This window comes from Triticum dicoccoides, chromosome 7B (assembly GCF_002162155.2).
Source record: "Triticum dicoccoides isolate Atlit2015 ecotype Zavitan chromosome 7B, WEW_v2.0, whole genome shotgun sequence".
NCBI classification, from domain to species: Eukaryota; Viridiplantae; Streptophyta; class Magnoliopsida; order Poales; family Poaceae; genus Triticum; species Triticum dicoccoides.
The window spans coordinates 342,028,505-342,044,554 of NC_041393.1; the positions used below are offsets into that span (position 1 = coordinate 342,028,505).

The window sequence follows — 16,050 nt, forward strand, 5'->3', positions numbered from 1 at the left end:
TTAATGCCTATAAAACATCCAAAACAGATATTATAATAGCATGGAATAATCAAAAATTATATATACATTGAAGACGTATCACTCACTTGTAGGCAATCCGCAATGGCGAATTCCTAACTCTCAGTCAGAACAAATTCCTTAGAGGCCAGAAGATCTCTGTCTCTGTCACTTAAGAAATTGATTGAATTGTATGAGATTTCCAAATGCTTCACTCGAAGGATTGGTTTTGTGTAGGCTTTGAGATGAGCATCACTTGGAAAATTTTCCTTAGTATTAGCTCGATCCCCTTTAATAGTACGGTATTTCCTATGACTCAAGAAAGGAAAATGAAACTATGAAAACAAAAGTCTTCATGCTTCATAGTCCTTGTATCAATATCAATATCTTCAAGGTCACACCAATTTCCTCATTTTCACAGTCTTCAAGAAAACCAAAGTCAAATGAAGGCATTCATTTTTAGGGGTCGACTTTCTTCGGAAATATCAAACTCTTCAGAGACTTATAAAACATGTGGACACTCATAAACACATTAGTCCCTTAATCTATAAGTCTTCGATACACCAAAGTCACTAAGGGGCACTAGATGCACTAACAATCTCCCCATTTTTGGTGATTGATGACAAATAGGTTACGTTTTCAACGGGGATAAACAAATGAAGTGTAAATACTGATATTGAGGAATTTTATTGCAAGATATAGAAGAACTCCCCCTGAAGATGTGCATATTGAGGAATTTGCTTTGGACTACAAACGCACATGGTAGGATAAAATCTTGGAGATCTCCCCTTATATCTTGTAATCCATTCGCGCATTTAACATATAATATGAAGAATTTGAAATGCATGATGGAAAATGGTGTCCGACAAAATTCAGCATGCGTGCATTAAAGTACCTGAAGAAATAATCATGCAGGTATCAGACCATCATCGGACTTAAGTTTACAACTCAACAAACAAACACTTCAAAAGAGTGAGAGTTGTAACTTAACAAAAACAGCCCATATATAGAGACCCGCTTGAAGACTAACTCAAATTTCTCCCCCTTTGTCATCAAATGACCAAAAGGGACAAAACTTGAGGACTAACACCCCTAAAGAATATCAGCTTGAGGTCGGTGGAGGAGCGCTAGCATTGTTGATGTAGGGTCAGCTGCAGTGTCGTCGAGATCCTCAGCTTCATCCTCCTCACGCAATGAAGAATATGAACTTGTGACTAGCTGAGGAACTTTGACCTTCTTGAATTTATTCGAGGGAGGATGAGACCAGTAAAACTTCTGCTGAAAATCATCTGCTTGAGTCTTCATTACTGTAAAGATGAGAAAGTATAGCCCAAGTGCGATCAAAGATTTCATGCACATAGTAATGTTTCTTCTTCACAGTGTTCTGCATGACGGTCTTATTTTGAAGAATTGAGCCAAATTGATGCTTGACCCACTTGTGATTGCGATCGACCTTCTGGTGAAGACTTAGAAGAAGATCACGATCAGACATCACTCATGGGGCAATGGCTTGAGGATCTTGCTCATTTGCTTTAGCAGTATAATCTTGAGTTGCAGATCATTAGTGGAGTAAGATGCAGCCTTACAAATTGACCATCCAATGGATGAGTGCCTTCATCAATAACCGCAGGTTTGCCTTTTTCATCAACTGAGGAAATAGTCCTTTTGAGGACTTCAATAGGAGGCAGAAAGCTGAGGTGATTCTGAAAATCAGCCTTCTATGGAATTGAAGACCTAGTTTTGATGAATTTCATAATCCAAGTAGCATAGGGCTTCAAGTCAAACGACGATAGTGCAAAATTTGCCAAAGTCCTCATGGAGAAATTGTGATAGTTAACGGGAATTATTTTTTGCCACTCTAGATTTTGCCAATTTTCCTTATGTCATTCCAGATTTTGTCATTTCAGTTTTGCCACTATTAGCTTTTGACAATTATCACAATTGCCATTCCGTGGCAAAAGCAAAATAATTTTATTTCATTTTTGCCACTCTTATCTTTTGAAATGTATCACAATTGCCACTCTAATTTTTTTTCTTTTGCCACAAGAATGGCAATTATGATAATTGTCAAAAACTAAGAGTGGCAAAAGTGAAATGTCAAAATCTAGAGTGGCATAAGGAAAATTGGCAAAATCTAGAGTGGCAAAAACGAAATTTTCCCATAGTTAATGGGAATGCCATGAATGATGTTGAATAGCAGATTATTCATGATGCCAACAACTTCTTCTTCTTCAGAATTGTGGCCTTTGATCAGACTAAGGGTTTTGGTCGAGATGCAGTAGATGGTTCTTGGCACATACAACAAATCCTTTATGAGGAAAGTGGTTCTTGGAGCTTGGCCTGGCCGCAAAGGCTTCATAAACACTAGCATGAGATGACTTTGAAGTTCAAGTTCCTCATACATGAGCCTTGCACCTTCTGCAGGGGGACTGACAGGGATGGAATGAAGTAATTCAGAGGCCAGAGCTTTATAGTGAGTGTTTTCAGTCATCCAGTCCAGAACCCATGAATTAACATCAGTGACATTGCCAGTGAGGTGCAGAGTTGCATAAAACTAAAGAATAAGCTCTTCATTCCAATCAAAAATGTCAGCATAGAAATTGAGGAGTCCAGCTTCGTGAAGAACATTCAGAACTGGTTGAAAGCATTAAATGGACTGCATATCCACATGAGGAATTTGGCGGTGTTGGAAGACTTTTTCCTTGTCAAACAGAACAGATGCATAGAAATTCATCTGGCTTGCAGCCTGAACCTGTTGCGCCTTAGTCTTACTGAGTCATAAGGATTTTCATTACTAAAGAAATGATGCTCAACGAAGAAATCAACATTCTTGAAATTTGTCCTGTTTGTGCGAGAATGAGGATTTTGAGGCTTGGGCTAAAGATTTGAAGTAGAAGGCCTCACAACCTGTTGAGTCACAACTTCAAGTACTGCACACTGAGGAATTGAAGCAGCAGTTTCATCAGTAATTTGGTTCTCCATTTCTTCAGCTATTGCAGCTGTAATTTCTTCCGGGATGGACTAGAGAGAAGTTTGACGTCCTTCAGACCCTGTCAATATTTCTTCAGTTTGCACAGGGGACTGAGGAATTTTATGGAGAGGTGTGGCGATTGGAGAATTGGGGTGATGATTTCCCCAATAATCAGCATTCAGCACTAGGGTTGTAGAGCCAATGTCCAAATCTTCGTCAATTTCATCAATGCCTGCCTCTTCAGTAGTGAACTGAGGCACATGCGATGATACTAGTGGAGTTGAAACAGTAGCTCCCACTTCAATTTCTTCATCCAACTTCTCAGAGGAAGCAGCAGAAAGATTATCTTCATCAATGTCATCATCAGGAATGACATATTCTTCACCAAACGGAATAAGTTCTATTAATGGCACTATTGAAAATTGGAACAACACATCAATTGGTTTACTGAAGGAGCTCATCAAAGTCCTCATTTTCTTGGGAGCTGAGGACTCTGTAGGGGTTGATGCTTTCCTTTTCTTTGCGGCTTCCTTCTCCGCAGTCTTTGTTTTCTTCACTTCTGATGCAGAAGGAAGTGTGGTTTTCTTCATCTTTGAAGATGTTGCAGGAGGAGCAAATGAAGTTGGAGCATTTTCTTCAGGCATGACTGATGCAACCACCCTGGCATTCTTAGTTTCTTCAGGCGCAGCAAATTCTTCAGCTGGCCTGGGTTGTTCTTCAGGCGCAACATTTGTGGTTGCCCTGTCAGTTTCTTCAGGAGCTGGAATTTCTTCAGCAGCCCTGGTGCTTCTTCAGTAGCCTAGATTTCTTCAGTTGCACTTGCATGTTCTTCAGAAGGTTGAATAGATGCTTCAGCCTGAGGAATTTGTTGTTGCGATGGAGCTGCAACATTTATCTTGAGGTTCTTTGAGAGGTTGAAAAATTTGACCTTGACACCGAGCCAATCAGCATGATATCGATCAAATTCATCACCGAGGACTTTGATTTCCTTCTGAACCGTGACAAGTTATTCAAGAGATAGAGTAAGAATGCTGTTCCTCAGAAATATCTCCTTCTTGTACTGGTCCTTCTTGACGCGCCTGGCCTTCTCAAATTTCTATTTTTCCTCGCTTGTGAAGGCAGTCAACATGTGACTTTGACCAGGAGTAAGATTCAGGTCAGGGAGTGGAGTGTTTGGATCCATATGCCATAGATCAATGAAGTCGAGGATCTTCTTCAGATCCAGCATAAGAGGCAAAGAGCGGCATTTGGCTCTCGTAGCCCATTGTTGTCTATCTTTGATGATTTCTTCAAGTTCTTCATCATCAGATGGAACATGGAACACCACCTGATTCTTGTGAGGACTTGGCCTCTTTCCACATCCAGCAGTGGACTGGACCTTCAGCAGAGATGGACCACTTGAGGATTGTGATTGAGCCGAGGAAGTTGCAGATGCTCCTGAGGCAATAGAGAATCCAGCAGCCCGCTGACACGTTGCAAGATGCACAGGTGTTGAGAACTTTCTGGTAGCAACTGAGGATTTTGCAGCAACTGAGGGAACTGGCATTGTCTTTGAGGAAGTTGCTTGAGGTATTTTCCCTGAGGGCTTTGCTGTTGAGGAACTTGGCCGTGAGGGCATTGTGCTTGGAGACTTTGCCTAGACAGCTGATTTCTTCAAGATGGCCTTCTTTGGCACAGTTTTACTGGCAGAGGCCTCAATAGCAGCAACTTGAGAGTCCTCATTGAATTTACTTACTGCTTCTGTAGCAACTTTCCATAGTTTGGCTTCGCGCTTGGCCCATTCCTTCAAAAAGTCCTCACCATGCTTGATGCTGGTAGGATCAGCACGTTGGCTGATATGTTTCCAATGTATCTATAATTTTTGATTGTTCCATACTATTATATTATCCATTTTGGATGTTTAATGGGTTTTACTATATACTTTTATATTATTTTTGGGACTAACCTATTAACCGGAGGCCCGGCCCAAATTGCTGTTTTTTTGCCTATTTCATTGTTTCGCAGAAAAGGAATATCAAACGGAGTCCAAATGGAATGAAACCTTCAGGGGAGTTATTTTTGGAACAAACGCAATCGAGGAGACTTGGAGTGGACGTCGAGAAAGAAACAAGGCGGCCACGAGGCAGGGAAGCGCGCCCAGGGGGGCAGGCACGCCCCCAACCTCATGGCCCCCTCGTGGCTCCCATGACCGACTTCCTTCGCCTATATATACTCATATACCCTGAAAACATCCAAGAGCACCACAAAACCCTATTTCCACCGCCGTAACCTTCTGTACCCGTGAGATCCCATCTTCGGGCCTTTTCCGGCGCTCCGCCGGAGGGGGAATTGATCATGGAGGGCTTCTACATCAACACCATAGCCTCTCCGATGAAGTGTGAGTAGTTTACCAAAGACCTTCGGGTCCATAGTTATTAGCTAGATGGCTTCTTCTCTCTCTTTGGATCTCAATACAAAGTTCTCCTCAATCTTCTTGGAGATCTATTCGATGCAATTCATTTTGTGATGTGTTTGTCGAGATCCGATGAATTGTGGGTTTATGATCAACATTATCTATGAACAATATTTGAAAATCCTATAAATTCTTTTATGTATGATTTGTTATCTTTGCAAGTCTCTTCAAATTATCAGTTTGGTTTGGCCTACTAGATTGATCTTTTTTGCAATGGGAGAAGTGCTTAGCTTTGGATTCAATCTTGTGGTGTCCTTTCCCAGTGACAACAGGGGCAGCAAGGCACGTATTGTATTGTTGCCATCGAAGATAAAAAGATGGGGTTTATATCATATTGGTTGAGTTTATCCCTGTACATCATGTCATCTTGCCTAATGCGTTACTCTGTTCTTATGACACTACTAGGAAAAGGGGTATAAATGGGATGGACACTAATGGCGCACTGTACATGTGATGCGCCATTACTAAATACTAATGACGCACCATGTGTTGGTGCGCCATTAGTGTGCAAATACTAATGGCTCACTACATCCCACGGTGCGCCATTAGTAATTTTTTTTTTAATTTTTTCAAAACTACTAATGGCGCACCGTGGAAGTGGTGCACCATTACTAGTTGACATAGTAATGGCGCACCACACCCACCGTGCGCCATTAATAGTTTTGAAAAAAAATTGTTAGTAATGGTGCACCTGTGGACAGTGCGCCATTACTAGTTACATTACTAGTTTTAACTAGTAATGGCGCACTGTCCACAGGTGCGCCATTACTAAGTTTTTTTCAAAAAAAATTTAATTTTTTTCTTTTTTTCTTTTCAAAACTAGTAATGGCGCACCGTGGGTGTGGTGCGCCATTACTAGTCTCTACTCCTAATAGAGCAGTTGGTGAACAGTCCACCGGTTATTTTTCGTTGGTTTTTTTCCGTCCTCACTCCCACCTCAACCTTCACTTGTTTTTTTTCGTCGGTTTTTTTTCGTCTGGTTTTTTCTGACCTCCCACGCATTATTTTCTCCAGTTCTTTTGCCCCGCATCAATGGTCTTTTTCTGATACAGATACTACACGCACAACATGCAATGGCACCCTGCTCGATCTGGATCTCGGCGGCGGCGGCGGCTCCTCCCTCTAACCGCGCACCCTGCTCGATCTAGATCTCGGCGACGCTACCACTATGGCGATTCCATTCTTGAGGCGTAGTGGAGGTGACGGAAGCCCGACGGCATCGGCTTGCCAGAGATGAAGAAGACGGCCCAGTGCTGCAGTACTCGGGAGGAGGAATTAGCGAGGGAGGTGGCTCCACTTGGATGTCGCGGACCAACCACTGGACGGAGTCGAAGCGGGACGATGTGGTTCGGTGGTCAACGCGGGCCAGGAGGCGGCCATGGCGATCCGGCCGCGGCGGTGTTTCTCGATCCGGAGAGGAGGCGTCCTCCGATCAGCTCTGCCGTCTCCCCCGCCGGCGTCGCTCTCCACTCACCTTCTTTCCTTCGCCGCCACACCTCTCCCTATCTGGATCTGAGCCAACACCGGTTGTTCGTCACCCTCTCTCCCATCTTACCAACCGCTTAACACAATCCTGGGTGTAGTGGTCGCGGTGGTTCAAATCCTGCACGGCGGCGGTGCGGTTCCCTGGCTGCACGGCGAGCAGGAACAAGCAGCGGCGACTTACGGGCATTGGCGGCGCGAGGACACCCGCGGGACCGGAGATGGCACAGTGGGCGTCCCGAACACAAGGAGTGTCGTGCCCGGCGTTCGTGATTTGGCAGACTATGGAATCGTGCGCACCGTCGTCGATTGGGAGCGCGAACCAACGGATTTTCAGCTCAGTCCACTGATTTGGAGCATTCGATTATGTCCAAGAAACACATTGTTGGCATGGATGTATTCATGAATGCAGAGATTTCAGGCAGCCGTGGAGGATGGGTTGTGTGCGCAGTGCACTTGCCCGGTCAGGAGGATGTGTGTGCGTAATGAGAAGTAAACGTCGCAGACAGGTTGGCACTGTTGCGCGTCCTGCCTGTGTGGCGGCTGTGCATGCACTGCTCAAGCTGGGAGCTGATGTGGAGGCTGGAGCTGCTACGGGGGATGTTGGCTGCGTGCTGCTGAAGCTGGGAGGAGACGGGGAGGTCCCGGACCCGACCCCTCTGCGCAGCGGCGCTAATATGGTTGTGCTTGATGGGCAGGCAGATGTACCGGCGCCTGGCAGCGAGGGCTGCTTCGTGCCGCCTGCTCGGGCTTGATCTCTTCATCAATCCTTTCCCCGGTGAGCTTTCATTCCTTCTTGGTTTTGGTTGTGCGTGGCTTTGATTTGTGGAAATCCAATCAGATTAATTTCAAATATCTTGCGCTGCTTGCAGCAGGACAAGGTCTGTATGGAACTCGATTAGTATGAAATTTGAACATTCAAAGGTTATTGTGATATATATAGTTGCACGTACGTTAATGACTTTTTGGGTGTTAGAAACTTGGAATCCGACCGTCCTAAATGAGTAGACGCAGTGCGAATCACCGCCCGGAGCTGAATTTAGTGATTTAGGCTATGTTATCTGATTTATGTGTCGGTGGCTTTGGGTAGACTGGTTTGAATCTGAATTCAGTGGTTGATGAGAGGAGCAATGAAGCTAAATCATAGAATAAAAAGCAAAGGAGGTTATGAGACAGTATATATTTTTCATTCAACACCCACTTCCAACATTGCAAGGGTAAAGCTAGAAACTCCGATAGGAATGTTTAGTCATTGACGTTTTCCCTGATACATGAATGCCCGCATGCTCTCTAAAAAGAAACTCTTCTCGGATTACCTGTTGTATTTTGTTCCCTCTCTAATGAGGCATTAAATCAGTCGTGTTGGTCTTATCGGTGTATCATATAGATATAATTATGTTCTTCAGCATTCATTCGGGTTAAGGCTGAACAATGAAAAACTTCTCTCTATAGACTTATGTTATTTGTCGGTGATGAGACACATAAGTACTAATTAATATATTTCATGCGAGAAGGTATAATTTGTGGCTTTAATTTTCTCTTTATGTTTATGTTTTCTCTCTTTTGTTGATCCCGATGCATTTTGTACTGATATGTTGTGGTAGCTGATCATGAGAGGAAGGGTGAAAATTCACTTCAAAGTGATGCTTACTGAGAAGAAGAGTGAGGGGTAATGACAAAAATGGCGGAGAAAAAGACTGCTCTATTTGGTCATGAAAGCATATTTTCTCACTAGATAAGCTATTTTTGGTAGCAGGGACGTGATGAAATAACAATGATGGAGGGGGTGAGGCAATAGAGGAACAAGACACGAGGAGCAAAGCAGAGAAAAATGAAATAAAGAACCATGCCTTTCATTTTATGATTGTGTTAACAAACCTTCTTTTTACATATATTTATTCATGTTTATCTTTTGATCTATTATGGTTTTCTTAATAAGTATCACTATCTACTCAGAACTATTTGGATCAAGCAATAGGCACCCACCGCATGTTTGCTTGAATGTCTTGCTGTCATCACTATTGCCAATTAACTTTTTATGATGATAGTTTCATGTTGCATGACATACATTTCAAATAAGTGCAACTTATACAGCGAGGTCGAGGTCAGATTCTACTTGCTTGTGTAAACCAAGGTAATATTCGCGCAAAACACACACACCAAGGTAACATGTTTCTCTTCTTTCCACTAGCAACATTTTGAACAAGTGATCATTGTTTTCTTGTCTGACAGTTAATTCTCTTGCACAACACAGATACGAGCGCACCACATGATTTTTACTAGAAAGGGGATGGCACAAACTATGAATAGTGTTGCATGAGATCCAAAATAGATTGGTTATTTGGAATATTAATGCACTGATTAATATAAATAAGAGGCCATTTTGAAATACTTACCGTATGGATTGCTGTTTTAGTAAATAGGCAACACATAACAATTTGTTGATATTTAATTATGGTTTGACCATGTATCGTGCTAGAAATATTTATAGGTAATACTGTAATCTGAACATGTGTTCTTGCTTTTTGCCTCAATCAGGATTTATGTCTTTTTGCCTATTCCTATGACTCCAGATTGTTGTAGTAGCCATCTCTAGATAAGACTGTAATATGAACATGATAGATGTAAAGGCTAAGTTGATGCCCATCTTTTTCTGCAACCATTAGTTTGAAGAATTTTGGTGTCTTGTCTACCTAAGTAACCATTGATTAAAGTGTGCTCAAGGTTCTAGATTCTTAGAAAAGCCCCTTCCGTCTATTATTCAATTCTAATGTCGACCTGATGCCTTTGTTTAGGGAGAAAACTTTTATGAATGAGTTCTTTCAGTGTCCTAATTATGAAACCCTCATGCACTGCGCTCAGGTTTTTACTTCCACCAGGTGATAGAGGAAGAGGAAGAAGCAAGTTGCAGGGCATACTATGATATACAAAATAGATACTGAATAATTAAGAGGGAACTTGTGTGCTGCAGAGTTGCAGCGTGTTCCAGCATTTTGAAATATGAAATAAAATAGATACATGAGATATGATATGCCAGATATAAAGATTCAGTTTCCAATTCTGCAGTGTAGTTTGGTGTACTCTCAGTATCATTTCAACTTTTCAAGTATAGGGTTTTGCTATGATATGCTATACTGCTTCGTGAGTCGTCGTCCGCTGATCTTGTGCAAGCCTTGGAGGAGTATCTGCCAGTCATTCTAGGGATGGTAAAGGATGGTAACTCAACTCTTCGATCTGTACACCTCGACCTCGTGCTTGATCCATCTTAATTTGCTCAGAAAATGGTCGAGGTTCTTGAAAAAAAAGACAATATCTTGTTCACACCATTCTTTTGTTTAATTATTTGATTTGAAGGGACTGAGTTAGAAGACAAGATACAGTTTGCATGGATGAATCAAGAAGATGATGCAGAGGTATAGTCAATCTTTGTTTGTTGCATGGATAAAACCTGAAGATTAACATGTCTCCGTGTTGGCAGGAGACGGCACTGCCCGGCGCCTGGTACGAGGTGCCGTCAGTGCTGCACATGATGGCCATACTCCGTTTATCACGAGCAAATTCCCTGCTCCTGCCAAAGACGTCTCTTGAAGGATACCATGCCAAAGTATCTGAAGGTTAATTCCCACTACGACTGAATCAAACAAGTAGTATATGTTTCAATCTTTCTGAATGTCTGTACTCTTGTACTTTCCACTTTCCAGAGAACAAACGCGCTTCTGTTGAGATATTCCTTAAGGCGTCTGGGCACCTGGAGTGCACCATGCAGCATGTTCTTCCTAGGATGTCGCCCTAAAAGAGGTGCTGATCTTGCCACTTGCCCTAGCCAACCCGGCATGATGAGCCGTGCTCCAAGCTTCCATTTTTCTTCAATTATTGTTCAGTAAGGACCGAGTACTGACTGCCATTGTGTAGGAAAGGTTTTCCTGTGGACTTGTCTGAAGGGGTCCTGAAAGCTACTTGCATGCAAGCACTTGGTCAGGTAACAATAATGCTTTTTTTTCTTGTTATTATCTGATAGTAACTACCTAGAGAGTCAGACAGAGGTCACATGATTCATCATGCATGGTGCAAGTAAGATATCATGCAGTTGAGATGTCGGCTTCTCGGTTAGTTCATCGATTATGCTATCTATGTCTGTGCTTGTTTGCCAGGCAATTGATGTTCAACTCGGTTGGCAATTGACAGTCCAAAGGCTACCCTGGCTGTCAAAAGGAGTCTGGCATGTGAGACGGTCAAGTGCTGGCAGCAGGTAGGCATCATCATTGATTCATTTCTACTGATTTCTGGTTATTTTGCATCTTCTATTCAGATAATGATATTTGTATATATGTCAGAGTTCAGCTTATGTTTGAAAATGCCAGGTATATGTACTGTTCATCTCCGCATGAAGCATAATATAATTTCATAAACAAATAAAACATAGAAAAAATATATAATCTATCCCAGTTTTAAAATATGTACAATCATGATGGTTTCATCCGCAGGCACATGAAAGCATCGTGGACATACCTCTGCTCGGCGGCTGGGGCAAAAAGCACAGGCTCTTTGTAAAGTGGAAGCACATGGAAGCAAAAGTACATATGCAGGCTCTGCTCATATCTCTGAACTCTAAAATGATTAAATGACTGAGTTTTGGTCACTAAGCAAAATAATAATAATATGATGCAGGCTGCGGCGTATTAGTACCACGCGCTTGTCCTTGACGAAGGCAACACCGAGAAGTATCACCGAGCGGCCGTAGCGGCACTGCAGTCCGCGGAGGAGTCCCTGAGGGAGAGCGGAGCCGTCTGTGAGGCCTTCCACTCTGCATCCCCCTTTTCGAGTTAACGGGGAGCACGAGGTGGTGCTCCCACTGCAAGAGAGGGAGCCATGCAAATAGTCAGTTGTGGGCTTGTGGCGCTGGTCGCGACCACCGCATCACCAACCATGATCGTCCAGGTTGTGGCATGGGGGCGTGCTTGCTGCTGGTGATCCCTCCATCATGATGATAAGGCGACTCCCCAACCCCGATGATAAGGCTTCATCCGTTCAATTTTGACTCTGTAGACAACTAGCTTTTGGTAAGTGTAGCATGCTCAAGTTTACTTTGTAGCTATTTTCATGTTCTGCATTTTAGTGGTACAAGATTTTGTTGCTAATTGATAGACCGCCACATAAGGGAAAAGAATGCACATGTTGTGGAATTGAAATCTAGAATAATCTAGCTTGAGTCCACTGGATGCGAGATAGATGATTGCCTTGTTAACTACTAAATATGCATGCCCTGTTGCAACGCACGGGATATTAACTAGCCTGGCGCTCGGTGGGAGGGCTGGTGGGAGGTGAGTCAAAATGGTGAACAAAAGCACCACACACAATCGCCAAAAAAAAACTCCACACGCCCCTCCTCACCCGTCTCTGACAAGAGCCGGGTACATGGTATCCACCACCGCCTCCAACAATCCCCATCTCTGATAAGATTCGGGTACAGGGTAGCCGCCGGGTACAAGGGAGCCATCTCTATCGCCGGGGACAAGGACACATGTGGAAACTACCGTTGCATCAGGTCCTTCGATCTCTCCCCTACTCGTCACTCATCATTGTTCGCCCCGCACGGCACTGCCTCCATGTGGGGATTCGCTCTATGCCGTCCATGAGAGGCGGCTGCAGGCGCCATGGTGCTGATCCGGTCATTGTTAGTATTCAAGTTGCCACATGACTTGTCTGGTTTTATTTCTTATTAGGTACCTGAACCTGATCAGATGAAGTTGCATGCTCATAGAATTCCAGTCTATGTTCTTTGTCAAGAGCTACTTAAAATTTTCTCTAGGAATCCGAGCATCGCTGATAGAATTCCAGTCTACCTTCTTTGTCGAAAGCTACTTCAAATTTTCTCTAGAAATCCGAGCATCGATGAGAAGGTTTTCTGAGAATTTTTGTTTCTTGTTCAATAAAATTATATGCATAGATTAGTGATTTATTCATTTTCCTTTTCAACAAAGTGATTCAAGGATTCAAGGCGAGTTTTACTCCACGTGTATTTCTTTTAAGGACATAGATGAGGCAGATAAAGCCTTTGTTGAACTAGACAGCCAAGAGACTGAGGTACGCCTGAGTTCACAGCTTGGGAGTGTCTTTAAATTTCTATACTACTCTGATGTTCCATAAAATGTAAGTTTACTGAAAAAGGAAGGAGCTACCATCCTGGTTTGATTGCATTCATCCTGGACTAACTATACACCAGTTTCATGCCTTTATTTCTCCACAAGGTTATGAATTATTTCTTCCATAATCTTATGATCTTGTGTTCAAGTAAGTAATCTTTACCATTGTCTAATATCTTCTGAATTTAACTGTACCTAAAGGAATATGCTTTTTGGTTTTGAAGGGGGCAACAACTACATGTTATGCATGGGCTCAACCATATCAGCTGAAGGGAGTGACAAGCAAGTACTTTGTTGACAATGAGGAGAAGACGAGCAATATGGTAAAGAGTGACTCCTTGGTGAAGCAACTTCATGAGTTCATTGAAGTGGTTGATATTGTAATTTTCACGTCTTGTTTTTCTTTGTTCTAGAATAGATAATCATACACAACAGAGAGAAAATCTTTATCTATTCTTTGCATCCTTCCTATTGGTGATGAGAAAATATACCACTGTAAATTTGAGTGGTGTGACCTATCAACTTCCCTTTATTTTTCATTGTAGTATTTTGGTTTTGATGCCCTGAGGGTACACAAGGTTTACCATTTAGTTGCGTTCAACACTTTTATCAGTAGTACAACTTATTTATTCTTTAGGAAAGAAATCACTTTTGCTCTATATTAGTACTTTGTTTGATCCTAGAGGAAGTAGCTGAGGGGTCGTCGTTTTTTCACCACTGATCATAATTAAAATATTGTCCTCCTCTTATGTTAAAGTTGATGCATATCATGGCAAAGCATACAGTACCAAAAATTTCAAATTTTTAGTGTTTCCATTACTCTCTAATGAACATGCTCAACGGTTGTAAAAACCAAGCTCTAAGCTTCATCGTTTGTATGTTTCTGCAAAATATTACTGCTTGGTCGAACATGTTCGATGTATTTGCACATTAATAAAAATGATCTGTAACATTTATGGCGAATCATTTGGGTTTTATCCTCTTCTTTTCTATTGTTTATTTACTGATGAAGATAGCAAATGTTCCTGTTTTTAAATATAGTTATTTGTGCTTCCAGTTGGTAGAGATCGAAGTATTAACTCATTGATGTAGGGAAAAAATAGCTCTTTTATAGACACTACTAGCATTGGATAAATGGTGAGCCTTTTTGAAGTTGTTTTATGAAATAAGGCCAGGTCTGGTCTTTTGGGTATACAATCCTTTCTTGAGAATACTATACTTGAAGTAGAATAGCACTCTTATAATAGAATGCCACTTTGTAAGCTTCCATGCAGAAAAGCATAGAGTAGCATATTTGACGGATGAGCATTGGCGGCTCTTCTAAATCTGTTTACCATTTAACAGTGAACTACGTAATTTAATCAATAGGCTCACTTGAGTTGCCATGTTGACTGAAAATCTATATAATCTCTCGTATACACAGCTTGTCTTTTTGTACTGTTATACTAACTGTCACTATATATTATGTCAAATGATGTGACTGTCAAGCAAAAGTTACTTATATTTCTTACGTCACGTGAGAAGTTTTCTTGAGCAATCACCTGGAAAGCTTATTTAAGTGTAGCCGAAGTGTACTATGTAGTTTCGGTGATCATTTGGACTAAATCTATATTATCATTGATGTAAATACAGCTGAACAAGTAAATGTGAAACAAAAATAATGTCCACATCTTGTATTTATCATTTGAGATTTGCATAATTTTTTTGAGAATGGGAGAGCTGCACCCATAGTAGCCCACTGCCGGAACCTATCAACAGGCCTCTGAAATTGCAGAAACAATAGGCATGTCTATGTTAGTTTCTCTACTTCCCAGCAAATCTTAGGGCCAAAAATGGGAGCCAAATTCACCTTCATATGAACAAGCACATTCCCACATTCACCTTTATATGACCAAGCATCTTTTAAAAAAGGACCACCGTAAGTGCCATCATCGGTACATGCCTCCATGAACGGGTGCATATACTACTCAATATAGATGACTAAAACATGTCATGTACACTTAAAGTTTAGCATGGTTCAGTGACGGTGCAATGTAATTTCATTTTTAAAATTTTTCCTAAGGAGTTTATTATTCTTAATGACTTTCAACAATAATTGATGGTGGGGAGGTAGTGAAGGGCGGTTGCTCAACGGCGTCATAGAAGGGGGATGAGGGGGTTATAGGTATGATCGGGGAAACATTGGACCGTCGGAGAAGGCGGCTTGGTTAGGGCGGCACACGGCATTGGCATGACGATGGAAGGAGGAAGAAGACGACAACGAGCATGGAATTTTAGAAGAGGGAGGGTGGGTAAAGGAATGTCAGGGGAAACGATGAACCTACGGAGAAGGGTGGCTCGGACAAGGTGGTGCACGACATCGGCACCAGCCGCGACCAATGTCGAAAAATGGGTCATGGGAACGAGATGAAGAGGACGAAGAAGACAACCATTTTCTTTTACCAGAAAAAAGGCGATTGGTTCATAGTATCTCTCATGTATCCATTAAATAAATAAATAGATAAAGGTTGATATATATTTGAAGGACAACACTCATGTCACTTAGTCATCTGTTTGATTCTTTTTTTGTATTTTGCCCGTAGCAACGCACGGGCATTCTACTAGTTTAACTAGTAATGGCGCACCACCCCACGGTGTGCCAACTAGTAATGGCGCACCACACCCACGGTGCGCCATTACTAACTTGGCCCAAAAGTTCCCGACTGCACCCCCCCTGTGGACCGCCTTTTCAGTTTAAAAAAAAATAAAAGAAAATAAGTTTCCCATGTGATATGTGGTCTAGTTGTTGGGAAAATTTACAAATATGAATTTCGACTTTATTTGCAAAATCTCTCTGGAAATTTGTAAAATGGCCATAACTTTTGCATACGAACTCGGATTAAAAAGTTTTTTATATGAAAAATCATCTACTCGAAAAGTTACATCCAAATTTAACGGGGGGAACCCCGTTAAACATTTTCAAAATCCCCAAAAACCTAACAGAAAAAAGTTACGGGGCTTTCAAG

At 42.0% G+C, this 16,050-nt stretch overlaps 1 pseudogene; it reads left to right on the forward strand.

The window, feature by feature from the left end:
- The first annotated feature begins 6,452 nt into the window (after positions 1 to 6,452).
- On the forward strand, positions 6,453 to 13,654 carry LOC119335913 (annotated as a pseudogene).
- Positions 13,655 to 16,050: the final 2,396 nt, after the last annotated feature.